Genomic DNA, 20,706 nt, shown 5'->3' with positions numbered 1-20,706 from the left:
AAGACAGAAGAAATGATATTAACATATAAATAATAAGAATATTTTAACTCAAAATGTTTTCAGGAACTAAATATAACTATGCTTTTTCAAAAGATTCCAGCTGAAAGAATGTTCCTATTTATTAAATCTGTCTCTCAAAGTCACTGGTAAAGTTCTTGAGCCAATAGATCTTAAAAGGAAATGCATCAAAAACTAATAAGCATTTCAGCTGTTAATTCTGAGGTAACAATACTTTGATGAGAGGTGATTGAGAGTCTACTTTTGTGCATAAGAGTTCTGAGAGGCCCTTAGAAAAGTCAGCTGCCTTTGGCATTACATTTATTTCATTACGGTGATACTTCATGAAAGAACTTGACTCTCTTCACAATTAGGAAGATAGATCCTTGGACAAGGATGAGCCACTGATATCACTTCTGCTCTTATTGGCAACTTTTCCCCAGAGAGCATGCTCAGGCTCATTAGTAGAATATGACCATTAGTAGAATGAGAGAGGGGGAAATGGAGTTATGGTGGAGAAACAAGGACTGAGGAATTGATGTACCATTTCTCTCTTTGCCTTTTTGTGCAACATACCCAGTAAATGGATATATAAGACTCTACTAAAAAATGCTTAAATAACTTGAACCTTGTAGATTGGTTATTAAAAACTAAAACAGACATAGTTATAGATAAAGATTATGTATTTTATCCTGAAGGCTATAGGGAGACTGAAACCCTTTTTAAACCTCATCAAGTAAATAAATAACCTCTCTTCTATGATAGTTGATTTGTCTAGAAAATTATTTTGCGACTTGCCTTAAATATGAAAAAGTGTTCTAAATGAAGAGGCAAATTTTATCTTTGGTAAGAATAAAACTTGAAAGTTAAAAGATCAGACTGCTACTTTTGGAACTCTTACTCAGAACTGATGGAGATAACCAGCGTATTCATGAATATTTTCTACATACTTTTATCTAATTGAGTTATGTTGTTTTCTCTTGATGCTCCTAGTTTATGTGGTTGAAAATAACAAAATAGCCACTCCAGAAGCAAGCACACAAAACCCTGTATGTTATAATGAATTTAAAATATGGCAGTTTACAGATAGTCCATAATGAGCATATACATTGCTATAAATTTACACACATACACATGCACCTACCCCTTATGAATATATGTATATATAATATTGAATGTTTTCTTTCTTAAGCATTTGTTAATTTTTTCCTAACATATGTTGCCTATAGCTTGTTTGAACTCTCAGTAATATATTCAGCTGCATTTGATAAATGACTCATGAAATTACTCACATTTTTTATCATTTTGATACAGCAGTACAATACTGCCTTGGGTTAATTTACTATATACAGTAATTTCAAGTAGAACAATGACTCCTGGCTAACAAATATTTTCAGCTGACTTCCATTTCTATATAACCTGCTCTGCCTTTGAATAGTCAGTATATAAGAGATATATAATACACTAATCTCAATGAGGAAAATGGGAAAACCACAGTAAAAACATGGTGAGTTTACAAAGTTTGTTCAATTTGAAAACTTGTTGTATCCAGTGTTTTATAGAGCTTTTTAGTCTATTATTTTAAAATATTTTAAGTAAAAAAAAAACCTGTTTCATTTATTGAGTGTTGGAATCTCTGATGCACCACTTACTAACTGAGCAGGCTTTGGGCAATTTTTTAAACATCTGTATGTCTCAATTCCAGCATCTGCAAAAAAGGGGATAATCATAACTAATGACTTCACAGATTTCATGAATTCATGCATGTAAAGACCTTTAAAACAATCACGGGCAGGTAATAAGCACTTATTATGTATTAACTGTAATAATAATTATTTTTATTTTACTTCAAGGTTAAGTACCTAGGTTCCTGTAGCTTACGTTAGGGCAACGTTAGTTGTACCTGATTCCAAATTCATTTAAGTGTGGTCTATAGTGTCTCTTTTTATTTTTCTTTAAGCTGGAATATTATGACCCTTTCCTTTTTGCTTCACTGGTTTTAAATATCCTGCTGAACTTTCAAGGATTAGTTCAATCCTACATATTCTGTTAAGTTTGTCTAAACACTCCATCCTACAAAGCTCCTTCTTTGTTAGCATCTTTTCTTTCTGACATATCTTCTCAATAATATTGTATTAGTATCAGATTTGTAACTTACCCAGTGCCTTGCAGAGTACATGCTTAGTTAATAATTCTTTCTTGTTCCTTCTCTTCATTGTCATTCCATAAATATGAAAAACTGGATTACCTGGATCATAGACTGGGTGAATTATTACTCAAATTTTTAGACTCTTCTCAGAGTGTCACCTCTGTTAGTCATAACTCACTCCTCCCTGGGCTTATTCAACCACCCCTTTTTTATTCGTTTTTTTTTTTTTTAAGATCCTTTGTGTATATTTGCAGCTAAAGTTATATTGAGAGGATGACTGAAATAACATAATTTTTGAAGTGCAACAAATGATACCCATTGGCCTTTTCCTAAATCACCTACTTGTTCTAGAAAAATTCAGATTTGATTGGCACAATTTTCTTCTCTAAGAGAAAGCAGCTTTCAGCTAGGGAAAGTGAAAGCTTCATCTACTGAGTGTCATTACAGAACTATGCCCCAGAACAGAAGCTTCCAAATTCTCAAAAAGCTTAATTGGTTGTTCTACCCAGCAACGATAATGTGGTTCAGTTCATGATCAGATGAGACTGAGAGAGTTGAGTTTTTTCTGATATTCAAAGTGACTTAGTTGTTTTCCTTTAATTTAGCATCTTGATAAAACAAGATTTGTACATTCAGAGATCACTTTTTACATTGAGATAAAGATTTTGATTCCTAGATCAAAATAGAGGCACATAAATCATTTTATTTTATTATTATTATAGTATATGATTAGTTATGTTTTAGTATTAGATTATTCATGTTTCAAAAAAATGATCTTGCTGAATAAAATCAGATGATTCATTCTTCTTTCCATTGGGGGTGTATACTAATTTGGATTATACAGGAGCAATGCAGGAGAAAATAACAGAGATAAAAAACTGCCTTTCACACATGTAAAATCTGCCTGCTTCTATGAATGATTTGTAACCCTCCAAACAGAGCAATACCAAAATAACATGGTTTGGAATGGCCTCTCCCCACAGAATATGCTGGAAGTCACATGGAGGGAAGTCATCTGTGTCTTTGATAAAGAAGCTTTGTTGTTAATTTCATCACTTTAAGGACTATTTAGAATAAGAAAGCTGAAAGTAATAATCTGAGAGTTTTAGTGCATTGTATCTATTCTAATTTTAAAAATAACATGCTTTTTATACAATCAGTGTATACAAGAAAATAATCTCTTCTGCTTTCCTTGTCCTATCTATATACCTATCTGTATATTTTCATGGCAATTGTCCATTTTTAATCTCAATTTTATAGCTTTTCCCAAGAGCAGACTGCCTTTTATAAGATAAGGATACCTATGTTCTAGGACTTGTGTTTTGACTTGGCAGTTATAGATGGATTATATATGAAAAAATACTTTGACCTCTCCAGGATTCCATTTCCATTCCATACCAAGAATCAGTAGGGTATCAAACTCTGGAGCCACTTTTCTTACAGAATTGATGGTGTACGTCTCTTTCTCTCTGCAGTTTGGTGACTTTACTTTGGTAGCTCAAAATGGCCATAGTGGAAGTGTTTACAGAAATCAACAAACACTACAAATCAAGATATGTTTTACCCCCAAAAAGTGGTTGTTAACAATTTACCAGCACAAGGAAGATAACAAATCCCTATGCTGGCTCCCTTTAATTTTTAATATGGGGAAGGCAAATTTTTAACATTGGGAAGGCAAAGTGGAAGTTTTGGGTTATTTCTATAGGGCAAATAACTGTGGTTGGGTTGTAAGATATAACTGGAAATTGTGCTCTGGTGGGGAGTAAGTACATGTGTGTGGGACAGTTTCGATTTTATTAGGTGGTGACATTTTTGGATTAAGGGAACTAGGGTGTGTGTGTGTGTGTGTGTGTGTGTGTGTGTGTGTGTGTGTTAAGGACCAAGTAAAAAAGAACAACAACAAAAAAGAACAAAATAGATCAAAGTAGAGTGATCCATCATGTTCAAAGATGCCCCAGTAACTGTAACCAAGCCCTATCTCTAGTCATGACTGAATGATTAATTCTCAGGCAGATACAAGGGCCACATTTGAATAATCAAATTTACTGTCACTGGGATTTAGTTCGAGCTAAGGCATCTGGAAAATTGGAGGTCATAGGAACAGTGTATTATTATGGCAGGTGATATTTTGTTTCTGCAGGGTAGTAACACAGACTTGGCCCAGCTGGGCCTGGCTTATTCCATCCCTAGTGAGATCATGAATCATATTTTTATTCTACCCTTGTTCACTAGAATTATCAGCCCAGTAAAATGGTTTTCGGAGAAACTAGGACTTCATCCTTAATCTGTTCCTAACTAGAAAGAATAGTTAAGAATTGTCTGAACCTAGCAATGAAAATATTGAGGTGATATATGGGTGAAAAGTACAAGATGGGTCTAATCTAACTTACTTTTTTTTTTTTTAAGATTTCATCCATTCATTCATGAGAGACAGACATAGGCAGAGGGAGAAGCAGGCACCATGCAGGGAGCCCAACACGGGACTCAATCCCAGGTCTCCAGAATCACACTCTGGGCCAAAGGCAGGGCGCTAAACCACTGAGCCACCTGGGCTACCTTCTAACTTACTTTCTCCTGAAGCCTTTGGCTTACTTCTTTTATATCAGACTAAGGACTTCCCAGCTTTTTAATATTACTTGGCCTCAGTCACCTTTTAATCTAGGATTTCTTTGACTAAAGTAACAAATAGAATCACAATTAGTTACCTGCAAGCTGTTGAATTCCAAATTGTTGTATATTCACCTATAACAAATAATTAAGCTGGATCCAAAATCATATCTGCTCTTCATGATTAAATGTTCTCAGAATAGTCCTCTACAAATTCCCCTGCCCCCTTTTTTTGTAATACAAACTTTTAAATATACAAAACTTATTTTGGGTATAATGCTTTTATTCTCTATTATGATTTTGTGTTTCACTAACTGGAGCAGTTGAGAGGCTACAAATGTTTGAACTGGGTAAATTTTAAGATCTGTACAGCAAGAAAGGGAACACTGTAAGTGTTACAGAGCAATTTGAGGAACTGGAAGTCTCCAGATCCTTTGGAATTCTCCTGGATACCCTTATTTCAGTGATCAGGGTTCCTTAGTTTCTTATCGGTATATCTTCCATATTAAAGAATTAGTGAGGTTGTGAATTTAACTGGTGCTTTAGTTAAGCACCTCACAGAATCAATTTCTATATTTGGTATTTACTAGCTTCAGTTCTATGATGACAAAAGATAGAAGTTTTGTTTTGTTTGTTTTATGTGGTAACATACAGGAACTGAATATCAAATCGAGTGTTGTGGTAGGATTTTCAAGGGTTGTTTTTAGAGTTTTGTCACTTTAAATTACTCTTTACCATTAGATATAATAAAGATACTATTGTAGCTCTAGAATTTTTCACTCTTTGTTGTTTCTTTAGTAACCAGTATCAGTAACTTGATTGGCTAATTCACTGATCTGTACCTTCATGGGCTAGAGCTTTTCTATCCTGTAAATGGAAAAGCATCCCATTATTTTTGCTCCATGTTAACCACATAACAAATTTTCAAAAGATAAATTTCTCTAAGGATCTGTGGTCCTTGTCCTACTTTTAGTATCTAATTCTATATTTGTTAATGTGCAATAGACGTAGTTGTGATGGTACCTGGCTAGGCTTTTTGATGCTACTTTCCCACAGAATGGCCATCATGATATGGCTATGTTGCATATAATGTAAACACAATAACACAATAATATGCATTTTAATTACTTTATAATCTGCAGACAGTGGCATCAAACAAAACTGTAGATGAAATGTGGGTATTAGATACAGGTGACCTGGCTTGCAAAGTGACTTCACAATCATAAAATATTATTATGCTATAATTTCAGGGACATAAAATTGATGGTATAAAAGGCTGGAAAGCCTTCCGGTGGCTTCCCAAGACCTACTGGGGTCTAGAGCCTGTCTAGGAGAATACCATCTCTACCAACCTAAGTTTATTGTCCACAATAACCTGTAGAATCTTGAAAAGCAGCACTCGCTTCAAATCTTTGATCTTTGTGTCTCCCAGTTCATTCTCCTGAGAATGTATCTTCTGTATATTTTCAATAAATTGTACCTTCTATAAGAACAATATATCACAATTCTTTCCTTCTCTAAAACTCATATCTAATCTTTTAGAAGATTGAGCCACATACTTTGGTTAAAAATTTTGAGGAAAAAAGGAAAGTCTCTTGAAAGGAAAATGAGATCATTTACAAAGTTGAATAGTTAGGTAATTAGGTCTCAGGAAGGATGGAAATTCTGACTCAAATTGCCTTAAATGGAGAGGAAATTCATTGGCTAACATGGCTGCTACAATGGTGGTTTGATTCAGCACCTCAAAACTTTCACCAAGAAATTAGCTTCTTTCTATTTCTCCCTCCTGCCTTTGTACCACTCTAAAGTTATCTCTTTCTGTTGTGTCATAGGATGCAGCCACAGGCTCCTGAGGGTACATTCTTCCTGGTTTGTATCAAGAGCAAGTGTATGTGTGTATGTGTGTGTGTATGTGTGTGTGTGTGTGTGTGTGTGTGTGAGAGAGAGAGAGAGAGAGAGAGAGAGAAATATGTCTATTTTAGTCATTGAATAAAAGCCCCAAGCTTCCCTGTGACTGGACTAATTTTAGCACTTGTTCATTCATGGAAACTCATACGCTAACTACTTGGCTTAGGCATTGGTTTGCTGCTAAATGATTAAAATCAGCTTTCTGAAAAAAAATATAGCCATGTATTTTATGTACATAAGATCATTATAAATTTTACTCACGGAAAGGATGTTTGGCACACAATTCACAAATAAAAACATACAAAATACTCTTCAATGTAAATTCGATTTGACCAATTAATGCTCACAGAATACTTTTATTAACTTTTGCCAAACTCTTGTGTCTGTAGCCAACCTATGGTTGCAATCCCATAATGATTTGAAAACATCCCAGCTGTTGGGAAGTCTCACCAATTCATTACTTGATTATATGAGTGAATTACTTGCTCCAACTATTTGGACAATAGTTTTCAAATGTTGGAAGAATATATATTATTTGACTACCAGCATGATGTCACTGACCGCAGAGTTGGGAACAGGTATGCAATAGTACACCATTACATAGAATTTCTGTAAAGATACAATAAATGTCAAAATCTGAGGAGCATAAATTCAAATGAAGGGACTAAATAATATAAAATAATCAGGAATTGATATATTGTAAGTATTTTCATGTAATTAAGTATGAATTTATAATTGAATTTTTAATAATGGCTCCGTGTAGTAACTGACTTATAAACTTTGAAGAAATTCAGCAGTTGGCTCTGAGGAGCTGCTATGAGCTAGCTCCAGCACACCTAGGCTGGATTCCAGGTTACATACTCATCCCCCAGTTCTGGAATGGGGATGAATTATGTTGTTGGCTTCAACAAATTAAGACACATCTCAAATTAGAGATCAGATCATGCCATTCCAATTACATGAATGGGGCATTAGGGTATTGTTAGGGCTCGGGAAGGGAAGGTGAATTGTAGAAAGGCAAATAAAAATTTCTGCCACCAACAGGAATGTGAGTATCCTGGGGGGTTGCAGCGGTAGGAACTTAGGGCCCTTTGGTATAGTGCTTCCCTGGCTTGAATCAGATACCACTTTCCATTTTGGTATGCCTTTGCTCCATCTTCTAGCTGCTGGAGAAAAGACTATGATTAATCCAGCTTATATCACCAGAAGTCAATATTTTTCTGAATAAAATTGCTAGATACAACTGAAATAGGCAAAGTACTTCCAATGTATATAAAATAATAAAAATAATCTCATTTTAATTCAAGCAGTTAGGAATATATCCCAAGTTTAGAACAAATGAAATCTCAAAGTACATTTGACCTTGAATAGCATGTATACGAATGGCATGGGATCACTTCTATGTGGATTTTTTTTTTAGACAAACACAGTATTGGTACTATAAATGTATTTCCTCTTCCTTAATAGTTTCTTTCTTTTCTCTAGCTTACTTCATTGTAAGAACAAAGTAAAAAATATATACAACACAGAAAATTTGTGTTGCAAATCCCACACAACTTTAGTTTTAATAAGAATAAAAAATGTATTTCTTTCTTAGATTCTGGAAGTAGTCAGTTAAAAGATACTTTGGTACTCCACAGAATCTGAAAACCACATGACTTCTCTTTTTGCTCTGCAGAGACCTCAGTTCCCAAAATAACTTCATGGAAAGAGATGGTTGCTCCAGTTCTAACACTGCATCCTCACTTCAACCAGCAGAAAGGACATGTTCTAGAAATTTTACACTTGATTCTTTTCACATTCCATTGACCAGAACTCATAAGGCTACTTTGGTATTGCTGCAAGGTAGCTCTATGTGCAAGGTGAACAAAACACACACATAGATTTCTGAAAGTTTAATAATATACCAATAACATGACTATAGTTAGTCAACAAAGCAGTATTTGCTTATAAACTGTGATTAGAGCTGTGAAGAAAATAAACAGATAACAATACAAGGGGGAAAATGATCAGTAAAATGAGTGGTAGAAATTAATTTCAATAATAGGCAAAAGAAAGAAATATGGGAAAGCTTCATAGAGAGGCTTTTGTTGAGTGCATATAATTTGCAAAGATTTGGGCTGAAGATAAGCTTAGAAAGGGAATTTAAATATAGGGAAAACATAAGAATCACAGACATCCAAAAATGTGGGCTTTGTTCAGAGACTATCATGCAGTTTTGTTTGTTGAAATTAAGAGTGTGTGAGGAGTAGAAGGAATAATCTAACACTTAGACAGAATTTATTCTGTGCCAAGCACTTTTCTAAGTACTTACCTTTACTCATTTACTCCCCGCAACCACAATCTCAGGTAGGTTCTGTTATTTTCCTCATTTTCAGGTGAGGGATTTGAGGCATGGAAAGGCTAAATAATTTGCTTAAATTCACAAAGCTGTGATTTTAAGAAGTGTAACTCTGAGTCTGCTTTAACCCTTGGACTATGTTGCTTTAAAGAAGGAGATCTCTAAAGGAGTGCCGTGATGTTGTATTTAATAATTTGAACTTAATTCTGTAGAATGGGTAGCTACTGAAGACTTTTGAATATAGATAGATCATATATTTGAATTTGTGTTTTGGGGTTACTGGTTTAATATTTGTGGGAAGAACATAACTAAATAGGTTAAGAATGGGGTGTCATTTGGGAGATGCTAGAAATGACCTAAAGAGAATCAATATAAACCTTCACTGAAAAACAGGTAAAGCTGTGGAGAGATTGTCTGAGACTAGTTTTTCTAACTTATAGTTCATATTCAGGATAAAATAAGATAGAAGGAAATATTGACATTCCTTTGGTATGAGGTGTAAGTGTTAATTATTGATCCTTTCTGCAATGGCAAGGTGAACTCAGATGGAAGGCAGTAATGTTTATTAAGCATCTAGTTTGTGCCTAGAACTGATACTGGCTCATATTATTTTTAATTCTCACAGCAGAAGTATAGGAAGTAGGACTTCTCACTGAATTGTTTGTTCTCAGATGAGGACAGCATGATTAATTTTTGACTAGTTTTGTCAGCAAATGACAGAACTGGAGTTGAGTTTCAAGTCCTCTGTCCCTTACACTATGCAGCACCAATGGCAGCATCCAGTTCACAAGGTAAAATTGCCAGTCACAATGCCTCAGAACGTGGGGCCACATGCTCAACTTGAGACATGTTTTGAAATAAATATTCCTTTGAAATATCTGTCTGCTCTGAGATTACCTTGACTTTAGCTCTAAGTACGACATATTGAAGCATGAGTAGACAAATCTTCATTTATTTCTGGCTTACTCACATGATTAACTTATATGTACAAGACATCTATTCCAGAGGAAGAAGATACTAAATGTTTTCTGAGATTCCCAAGCTCTCTTGTTTCCTGGGGTCCTTAGTCCTCCCTCATGCTGTCACTGTGTCCTAAGATCAAAAAAATTACCTAAAAGTTCCATCTATAACACAGTAAAGACCAGATAACTCAGTAAGTACTTATGTCCTAACAACTTATTAGATATCTGAAGAAAACAATACACATAAATTATAAAAATAATTTAATTTTCATATTAGCACAATAACTAATGGGATATGTGAATCTATTAAGTATGGCACAGCTCTAAGATATTAGAACCACCCTAGACGCCACTGGGACCTTCATTTACCCAGTGTTCCACATCATTTTTTGCTTAGTACTTGGTTTTCTTCACAGGAATCACTGAAAACCCAGCTATGCAAAGAGATGCAGTTGAAAGGATTTTAGCACAGTCTTCTCTTGAAACCAAACTAGCTCATACTAGTAGTTTGCAGCCATCTGACAAATGTCAAATATTGCTGTGTTTCTCTTAAACATTTAAGAGATTCCCTAGTGCCTGGTGAATTTGCTGTGACGTCCCATGGCACAGCTGCACAGTTTGGGAAACATGCATATATGTTATTTGACACATATCAAGAGTTTTGACCTGAACGCATTACAATTTGCATCCCAGTGTACTTAATTCAAAACACGTTTTTCAACATTGATGTTTTTATTCCAAATACAGATTATTTTATAGGTACAGCCTGTTGCTGGGAGAAAAACAAAGAAGAAAGCATAGATCTGAAGTCATGTTTCAAATCCTTGTTTCATTATTCACTAGCAGTTGGTCTCTGGGCAAGTTACCCAACATCTGTGAGCCTTAGTGTCTCCTGTTTTTTAATCTGTAACGTGGAAACAGTCATAAGCACTTCTCATGGTGGTTTTGTTAGAATTAGAGTAAATGTTGTATTGGAAATACATAGGACAATGCTCGGCACCTTTTGGGCTTCATCAAATGTGTTTTTTCCCCCCTCCTTCCTCCCTAAAGGAGATCGTCTTATGGAATTGACTGTACTTCTTTTCTAAATAACACATACTTAAAATGAGAGATCCTTCTGTAAAGGCTGTGAAGGGCAATGATTTTTAAATTAGCAGAAGGAGGCTAACGCAGATGAGATGAGATGTTTAATTCTGGAGAATTTATGCCGCCAGAACCATTAACAATCTCCTTTCCAGAAGCAATTATCTCAGCAGCAAAGTAAGTGCTGAGGGACACACACACAAGAAGTAGACAAGCAAAAAGACAGATGAATTTAGAAAATACAAACTAAGATGTATTCTGTAATGAAGTATGTTCTATGTGCTCCTAAAAAATAAGTTCTAGGGAACATTATTCTTTCTGTTTTTTTTTTTCTTCTTTATGTTATGAATGCTACTGATCAGGATTCTCACTAAGATGAATAATTCCTAATTATTTTCAGCATGTGTGTCATGCGTGACCATGTGCTGAGAGAAATTGAACCACTCATTTCATGGCCCGTTCTGTTCATCTTTCTCCAGGATCAGCCATACGCAGTTGGGAAAATTATGCCTACTGGAGAACAATTTCTCACTCATTCAACATTCCCTCAGAGCTACATCACATCATTAACAAGGATTTTCTCAATTAACTACTAAATCAGCAATTAAGGCTTAAGAGATATCTACTGCAAATAAAAGGGTTATTGATTTTAATTCAGTCATATCTTATAATTATGGATATTAATCACACACAGTCTTTAACGGCAAAATATGACTCTCCCTACCAGTCAGACATGAGAGAAGGAGGCAAAGTTAAATGACTTTCAAGTGGACAAACTGCCATTACTTAGTAATGAGATTAAACAGTATGGCACTAATTTCAAAGAAGGGATAGATGCTTTACAAGATAATTTTTAAATGACTTGAGATTTATATTTAGGCTTCGTTAAAACTCATCAGCCATGTAATACATGAATACATTCATTGAAGGATCATACACAATTACGGTAATGGAAAGGCAACGTGCCGTATGAATAGTTATAGCTGCACTCCATGCTCACATAGACCAGTACGTATCCCAGATCATGTTTTCATTAACATATCACATGGAAATGTAACTTGTTTAAAATAATAATAGAAGAGTGATAAGAGCATAGTAATCTAATGAATTCCATCAGGCTTAAATATATTAATATAAAAACGTAGGCTTTTTTTTTTCTATCTGGATATGCTCATTTTGATCTAGCAGAATATGTAAAGTCTCATAAAAAATAGAAAAAGACTGCAGCCCACCACCTTTTTCTCTCTTACCAGATGGCAACATTTTCTTTAGCATTCTTTCATGTTTGCCAAAGCTCCAGCTATCAGCCATGTGTTGAGTGAGTTTAGGCAATCTGGAAAATACAGCCCGGGTTCTATTAGACAGTGCTGTAATTTTGCACAAAAATTTTCATTGCCCAAGACCAATTATATTTAGACCTTGTTTAAATGTACTATTCCAAGCTTGATACAGATTCCTGTGACTGACAGCAACCTTCTCACAAAGTAGTTTGTTTACATTATATTTTTATCAAATCCTACCATTCCTTCTGGACTGCTGTTGCCATGATTGCAAATTGCAGGTCTTTTCTTCTGTCCTAAACAGGTTCTTGAGTGTGGAAGCAAAAATTGCACTGGACGAAGTTAAAGAGGTAAGGAAGATTATATTCAAGGTTTTATTTATTGTAATCAAGAGGGAGATCAGAGTAAAGTCTGAACTCAATTCCTCTGAAACAAAGAGTAAGGATATTTGTAAGCACTGGGGTGAGAGAGGACAGGTCATCTGTGTTTGCTAATTCTCTTTTTCCAAAAGAAAAGTACATTTTCTCCTATTTTTTTTTTGTGATGGGAGGTAATTTTACAACTTCGAGTAGGGCATCCACTGGAGTTAGGCTCCTGTCCTCTCGTAGAGGTTGGGAGGTAGGAGAACTGTCTTCCTTGATGTTGACATTCCACGGGAATGGCTGCCAGTCCCCGCAGACAGGCAGTCCTGGACTTTAACACTGACAAGGTTTTTTGTTTTGTTTTGTTTTGTTTTGTTTTGTTTGTTTGTTTGTTTATTAATTTACATCCCAAAGGGGGCAAAGACAGGATTGACTGTGACAAAGTTTTTAAAGTTAATGCTCCAAGAAAAGGAAGATCAAGGTATTTCAGTCAGGAATAAGCCTGGCTAAAGCTGAATTAAATGGAGAAGAACTTTAAGGGTGTGTTCACCCCAAGTATTACTAGGACTCCATGGTGAAAACTGATAAGAATAATGAAAACCTCATCATAATGGCAGATGATTGGGATGCATTTCAGAATTTAGTAGCCAAGATATCCCAGTGTTTATTCTTCCCAGAGTCAGTTATAGTTATGGTGATAGACTCCTTACCTGCACTTCAGAAGTCACTACAAAATCCATTCAGAAGGTGAGTCAATCGGAGAAGGACAAACATTATATGTTCTCATTCATTTGAGGAATATAAATAATAGTGAAAGGGAATATAAGGGAAGGGAGAAGAAATGTGTGGGAAATATCAGAAAGGGAGACAGAATATAAAGACTCCTAACTCTGGGAAACGAACTAGGGGTGGTGGAAGGGGAAGAGGGCGGGGGGTGGGGGTGAATGGGTGACGGGCACTGAGGGGGACACTTGATGGGATGAGCACTGGGTGTTATTCTGTATGTTGGCAAATTGAACACCAATAAAAAATAAATTTATTATAAAAAAAGAAAAAAAAAAAAGGAAGGTGAAAATTTACTTTCTGCTTGAATGTCCTAAGTCATCCTTCTTATTGGTTCCCAGTCCTCTCCTAGAAATGTATGAGATTGAAAGTATCTCCAAAACCTGTCTCTATTTCTTTTATGGATTTGACTGTGGTTATATAGTAAGATTCTGAATATATTCATAAACCATCCACGTAGTGGTGTTTATAAATTTCGGAAGTACTTTCTCACTCATTTTTCATTTAATCCACACAATAACATCTTGAAGCATAAAGGGACGGATATGATGTGATCCCCTTTGTACAACACAGAAAAATGAAGCTCTTGGGAGCTAAGCAATTCGCCAATGGTCATAAAGATAGCAAATATTAGTACTAACTTTGACTACTATATCTGGCCTTTGATGCAAATTTTTCCCAAATACTCTAATCCTGTACTTATAATTCAGCCATAGTGAGATTTTTGAAGCAAATGGATTGTTTTTGTTTTTGAAGGTCTTTGAGAAAATCTGTCCTATTATTGAAGTGATATTGTCCAAGTAAGTCAGCCAGCATTAGCTGTAGGTGATGCTGTCTTTCCTCTCTTTCAGATATTCCTCCTAATTTCTTGTGGACTTGGTTTTTCAAATCCCTGTCAAATATTAAGGTAACTATAGGGACATTTGATTTCTTCATCTATTTTTATAATCTGTAAATGTGTAGACAGCCTTATATTTATTTTATTTTTGTACATCCGTATATATAAATTTATTCTTATCAATAAGAAGACTTTCAAGTTTCCCAAATTGCTCCTCTATTTCTCTCTATTTAAAAAAGATTTATTTAATTATTTGAGAGAGAAAGAGTGTGAACAAGTGGGTGGGAGGGCAGAGGGAGAGAATCTCCAAGCAGACTCCCTGCTGAACATGGAGCCCACTAGGGCTCAATCTCATGACCCCAAGATCATGACCTGAGCTAAAAGTAAGAGTTTGACACAACGGGTGGCTGAGCTACCCAGCCACCCCCTGCTCCTCTATTTCTAAAGTTTACGGAATAGTATTTCATCATTAACATTTTTAAGTTTTACATTAGAGTTAGACTCTTACTGTGGGGCCAAACCCATGACTCCCAAAATGCGGTCCTTTACTGGGAATAAAATACAGAAACATATATTAATGGATAAGGATTCGTTGTGGGGCATTACAAAGAATCTGCATTGAAAGAAGGTCGAGGGGCAGCCCGGTTTGGCGCTGGTTTGGTCCCAGGGGCAGCTCAGCGGTTTGGCGCCGCCTTCAGCCCAGGGTGTGATTCTGGAGACCGGAGATCGAGTCCCACATCAGGCTCCCTGCATGGAGCCTGCTTCTCCCTCTGCCTGTGTCTCTGCCTCTCTTTGTCTCTCTCGCTGTGTCTCTCATGAATAAATAAATAAAATCTTTAGAAAAAATAAAAAAAAAATAAAGAAGGTCCCAAATAATTCTGTGTACATTATAATTCAAGATATACTGGTCCTGGATTTTTATTCTCCCAGCCTCATATCTTGATTAATGTGTTTTCTGTTTTTCTGAAAATCTTCATTAAAAAAGCAAGCCCATCACTGCCACTACCACTCTATCTTACTAAATAACAATGTCAGTGGTTTTATAGTACCTATTTTTTTTAAAGATTTTATTTATTTATTCATGACAGACACAGGGAGAGAGAGAAAGAGAGGCAGAGACACAGGCAGAGAGAAGCAGGCTCCATACAGGGAACCCGACGTGGGACTTGATCCTGGGTCTCCAGGATCACCCCCTGGGCTCAAGGCGGTGCTAAACCACTGAGCCACCAGGGCTGCCCTATAGTACCTATTTTTCAAAGTATTTTAATCTTCTCAAATCCTTATATTAGCCTTGTGTGAGGGAAGAAAATAACTTCCTCAGAAAACTTTGTAAATGAAAATTAGTCAAAACTAAAATTATAGACACAGAAAAGAGTTTACCCATTGAACATGTTTTCATAATATTTATTGAGTTAATTTGTCATGAAATGGACCATATTTGTATCCCCAATCCTCAGAACCCATCATTTTCTTGGTGGGTTCTTGGGCCTTCTGGTAGACCTATATGGCACCCCATTTCAGGTTTCGGGTTAATTATTTGAATTACTACGGTCACCTGATAGAGCCAACCCTGATCTCTCTCTCACCTGATAGAGAGAGAAACAGAAGGATAAAATTATGGGTAGTTTATATTTTTGCCCAAAAGGCTTTTCTAACCTTTAGAATGTTCTACAAGTAGAATTGACTGGTTTGGGAGGTAGAGAATTCCCTGTTAATTGAAGTATTGGAACTGAAACTGTATATAAGATATAATGAAAGGAATCAATGTCCTGGTTTAAAACCAAAACATACTATTTGATTTCTGAGATCCTTTTTAATTCTCTTCTTAATCTCAGAATATTTAGATTTGCCATCTGTCCAACCAAAATTATTACTGTTTTCCCATTCAATTATTATTCCTTGAATACTAGTTATAATTCATTTGAGTTTCTCATTTTTTGTAGAACAAAATCTGTGAGAGAATATTAAATGAAGCATTATGCCTTGAATTTCCTTGTCTGTAGCATAAGCAAAAACAAAAATAACAATTCTTCTCTTTGCCCAAATAATATGCAGTTTAATAAAATTTCCTAGCTTCCAGGTAATATAAAACCATGGGAAATTTGAAGGACCTTCACTCAAGAAATTTTTAAATCCAAAATTATCATGAATATGTTTCTACATATGAGGTTTTCCCCAATAATTTGCCAGCAATTAGTAGTTCTTTACATCTGTCAGAAAATTTTGTATTGGGTTTTTAATATTTTCTTATGTTAAGCATCTTTTGGACAATTTGGCTAAATATTAATGATAGTAAAATATCCTGAAAAAGTTAAGATTCTGCTAATTGGGTTCATTGGCTTTCTAATGAAAAAGACTCTGGAGTTCTCAAAAATTCATGTGAGTACATACTTCACTTCCCCATAAAATTGTACTGCACAGAAAACTCTCATTTAAAGGAGTATGAGAAATAGGTCTTCCTCCTCCCCCTTTCCAACAGAAATTGTACTTTTCCTTTATTAGCTATTTTTGACAGATAAAAATCACTTCGCATATTTTTATGATGCTTGGTATCATTTACTCTAGACATAGCCATTTCCCCTTGAGAAGCTTTCTAAAGAGAGCATTTGACAGCTACTTAAAAAAATGATTGAATGATATTCTCAACTTTTATCTATTACTCACTTTATGTTTTTGCCTAACAAAGAAGTGCCTTGAAGATAGGCTAACTTACAATTCAAAAGAAAATCTAACAAAAACACTTGCTTTGGCACAAAAATTACTTCACTTTCTATATTAGTTGATTTGGGAATCAGCTAACTAACTCTAAGTTCTAAGAAATAATGTACATATATTAATCATGCAGAGAATCTTGTCCTGAAACTTGAGATTAATAAAAGAAAATTAAAAAGAATGCAGCTTTGGAAAATGTTTTAAAGATGGTATTGTATTCCAGTTCTTTTTGCAAGAAATGTTTTTATCTGTTAGGCTAAGGAGGATTTGTTTGATTTGAGAAATGTCACTCTGATTGAATAGAACTGCCTGGAATAGAGATGATTGTCAAGGCCGAGCAAGTACTGACGCGCTAACTAGTTCCAAATGCAGAGTATATGTATTATATATGAAGTTGGGTAAAATTTTCCTTTGGACTTAAGTAAATAGGCTTCATGACTCATAGAGCTGCACAACTGGTAAGTGATTTTTATTGTTCCACTACACACAATTTATTCCTGATTTGTCAGAAAGTTTGTGGCAAATTTTTAGGTCAGGTATTTGGAACTCAGAATAAAATTTCTCATGGGAATTACATTATACATGGTGGTTGGATCTTTAGGCCAGTTCATAATGTGTCAGATCTGTATCACTCAACCAAGTATTAAAAACAAAACAAAACAAAACAAAACAAAACAAAACCTGACGTTCATCTACCACACTCCTTTAAGGGCAATGATTTCGAGTTTTGACTTGTCTTATAGAAGTATATCTGTATTTTGAAGTAGGATCCTAGGTTGTTCTTGTGCTCTACTTTACAATTTAAAACAAGAGAATGGGATAGCAAGGTGACTGGAGATGCATTGGAAGGGAATAGGTGAGATAAAATGATTGAAGATATGAAATGGAAGGAAAGGAAAATGTTTTGGGAAGAGTTTGATTATCTAAATAACTAAATACTGATCGATAATAGTGGCTTGGATTCTATTCCACTCATTGTTCATGGCATTTGAGGGCTCAAAACTATTGGAACACGAAAATAATGTGCTCTAGAGCTGTGCTCTCCAGTGTGGTAGTCACCAGACAGATATGGCTCTAACAACATTTCAAGTGCTCAGTAGCTATAGGAGTTTTGTGACTACCGTATTGGGACAGCAAACATATAAAGCATAACCACCATCACAGGAAGTTTCATTAGACACTGCTCCTTAAAAGAAAAGATTGGCAAACATTTTTCATAGGGCCTTTTGGTAAATATTCCAGCTTAGTGGGCCATGCATGGTCTATGTCTTAACCTCTCCTCCCCTGCCTTTTTCCTCCTCTTCTTCTCCTTCTTCTCTTTTTTCTTTGTTTTACAAACATTTAAAAATATAAAAAGCATTCTTGGCTTATGGATTATCGTACAATGATAGGCTACAAGTTGGACACAGTTGGTTTAACTCTGCTCTTGCTGCCCTAGAGTATCTCATCCCTTTCTTTCTGATGAATAGCAAGACTGGAGATCACAATTAATTCATGGGTAAAAATTTTTGTTTGGTCCTAAAATAGGTACTTATGTCTCATGTTGAGATTTCAGCAAGAATTGTGAGTTGCATGGTCCTTTTCTGCTTCTCCGAAGGAATGTGATTGGGTCTGCAGAGTTCCTGTATAGTACACTGGAGAGCAGTGCCATATACTTTATTTCAGTGGTGGTGGAACTTCAGAAAAAAAATGTATTATAGTATTATAATATGACTTCTCAGGAAGCATTAGACTTTTCATCCATGGCATTTATCAATACCGTACTGAAAATATGTATTGATGAAAAGTTTCTATGTTCTGTTACAGTATCATTGTAATTAACCTGAAGAGACATCCTCTACATATTTAATGTGATGAAGTGGAATCGATGATAGGGTCTTTATGTTCCTTTTAAAAAGGTATCTTATTTGATGTTTATGGTGACAATTGAAATTCATGTACATTTCTTCCTGAAAATGTGATCATTACTTTTCTTCTTACATCTTAAAATAATTGATTTTTTATTTCTCCTTTAGTCATCTCTATTTGTAATAGTAATAGTTGATTTTTAAATCTTAACTTCCTTTAAGAACAGGAAAATAAAATTTAAGAATGTTATTTACAATATTTATGCATTCAATTTAGCAAGATTTGTTGTATATCAGCTGTGTGCCAAGCACTATGGTTAGCACTCTGGATACAAAAATCAGTTATGTGATTCCTGATATCAAGGAACTCACAAGTAGAGGAAAGCAGGCACATAAACCTGTAAAGCCGAGTATTAAATATTATATTGTTCAAGAAAAAAATATGAAAGCCTGATCAAAGAGCTATATTAATGTCTATAAAAACTTTAGGAAAGAAGAGACATCTCTTTTGGGCTTTTATGGATGAATGGGATATTTATTTACGTATTTCTTTATGAAGATTTATTTATATATTTTAGGGAGAGAGAGAGAAGGGGACAGAGGGATAGGGAGAGAGAGTCTTAAACAGACTTCATGCTGAGTGTAGGATGTGGTGTGGGGCTCAATCCCATGACCCTGAGATCATTACCTGAGCTGAAATCAAGAGTTGGAGGCTTAACTGACTGCACTAGCCAGGTGCCCCTGAATGGGATATTTTAAAAGTGAAAGGGAAAGCCAAGCCATGCTGTATAAAACAAATAGCATGAATCCACATATGGAGTATATACCTGGAATGAGAAAGACAGGTATTATAGGTTAGCTTGAGTAGAAGGTATGAAGGTAAGATATTAAGATGTGTGGCTAATCTGTGTAGCTTGATAAAGTTGTTGAATTCTATAATAAAATACCATTATAGCATTAATAGCATCTCATGAGATGACCTATTAAAGTACTATACTAAAGTATAGTCTTGACCTTAGTCAGAAATATGATTCTGGCAGCAGGGTATAAAATCAGTTGAATGAAACAATGAGAGTAGTGAGATGCCCTAGGTAGCTCTTTCCATAGTTAAGGGAAACACTAAGGATAAATGAAATTTAATTAATTAAATACAAATAAATAAATAAAATAAAATAAAATAAAATCATCACAATAAATGTTATGAGTAGGATACAGGAGAACTGGGGAGAAACTAAGGCAGGATTTGACCAATTGGTTTTGAGTAAAGGAAAAATAAGATAATTCCATATTTTTTTTTCTTTTTTTTTTTTTTTTTTTAAAGATTTTATTTATTTATTCATGAGAGATACAGAGAGAGAGAGAGGCAGAGACACAGGCAGAGGGAGAAACAGGCTCCATGCACCGGGAGCCCGATGTGGGATTCGATCCCGGGTCTCCAGGATCGCACCCTGGGCTAAAGGCAGGCGCTAAACCGCTGCGCCACCCAGGGATCCCTTCTTTTTTTTTTTTAATTTTTTTTTTATTTTATTTATGATAGTCACAGTGAGAGAGAGAGAGATAGATACAGGCAGAGACACAGGCAGAGGGAGAAGCAGGCTCCATGCACCGGGAGCCCTACGTGGGATTCGATCCCGGGTCTCCAGGATCGCGCCCTGGGCCAAAGGCAGGCGCCAAACCGCTGTGCCACCCAGGGATCCCGATAATTCCATATTTTATAGCTTGGTGTCTAGGTCAGCTTATAAACTGTTAAAGGAGAAAGGTAATGTGGAAGAGAAAGGTAGCATGGTGTTAGGAATGGAAATAGAGATTTAATTCTGGAAAGACCAATTCTGAAGAA

At 35.4% G+C, this 20,706-nt stretch overlaps 1 long non-coding RNA gene across 2 annotated transcripts in view; it reads left to right on the top strand.

Moving 5' to 3' along the window:
* LOC140609543 (uncharacterized) overlaps positions 1–20,706 on the top strand; it is a 232,888-nt gene that overhangs the window by 158,388 nt on the left and 53,794 nt on the right. For both annotated transcript variants that reach the window (XR_012011351.1, XR_012011350.1), the window contains exons 3-4: positions 12,632–12,677; positions 14,324–14,379. This is a non-coding gene — a long non-coding RNA (uncharacterized lncRNA). The remainder of the gene's footprint in view (positions 1–12,631; positions 12,678–14,323; positions 14,380–20,706) is intronic.

This window comes from Canis lupus, chromosome 18, assembly GCF_048164855.1.
Source record: "Canis lupus baileyi chromosome 18, mCanLup2.hap1, whole genome shotgun sequence".
Taxonomy (NCBI): Eukaryota; Metazoa; Chordata; class Mammalia; order Carnivora; family Canidae; genus Canis; species Canis lupus.
This window is presented reverse-complemented; position numbering and strand designations above follow the sequence as displayed.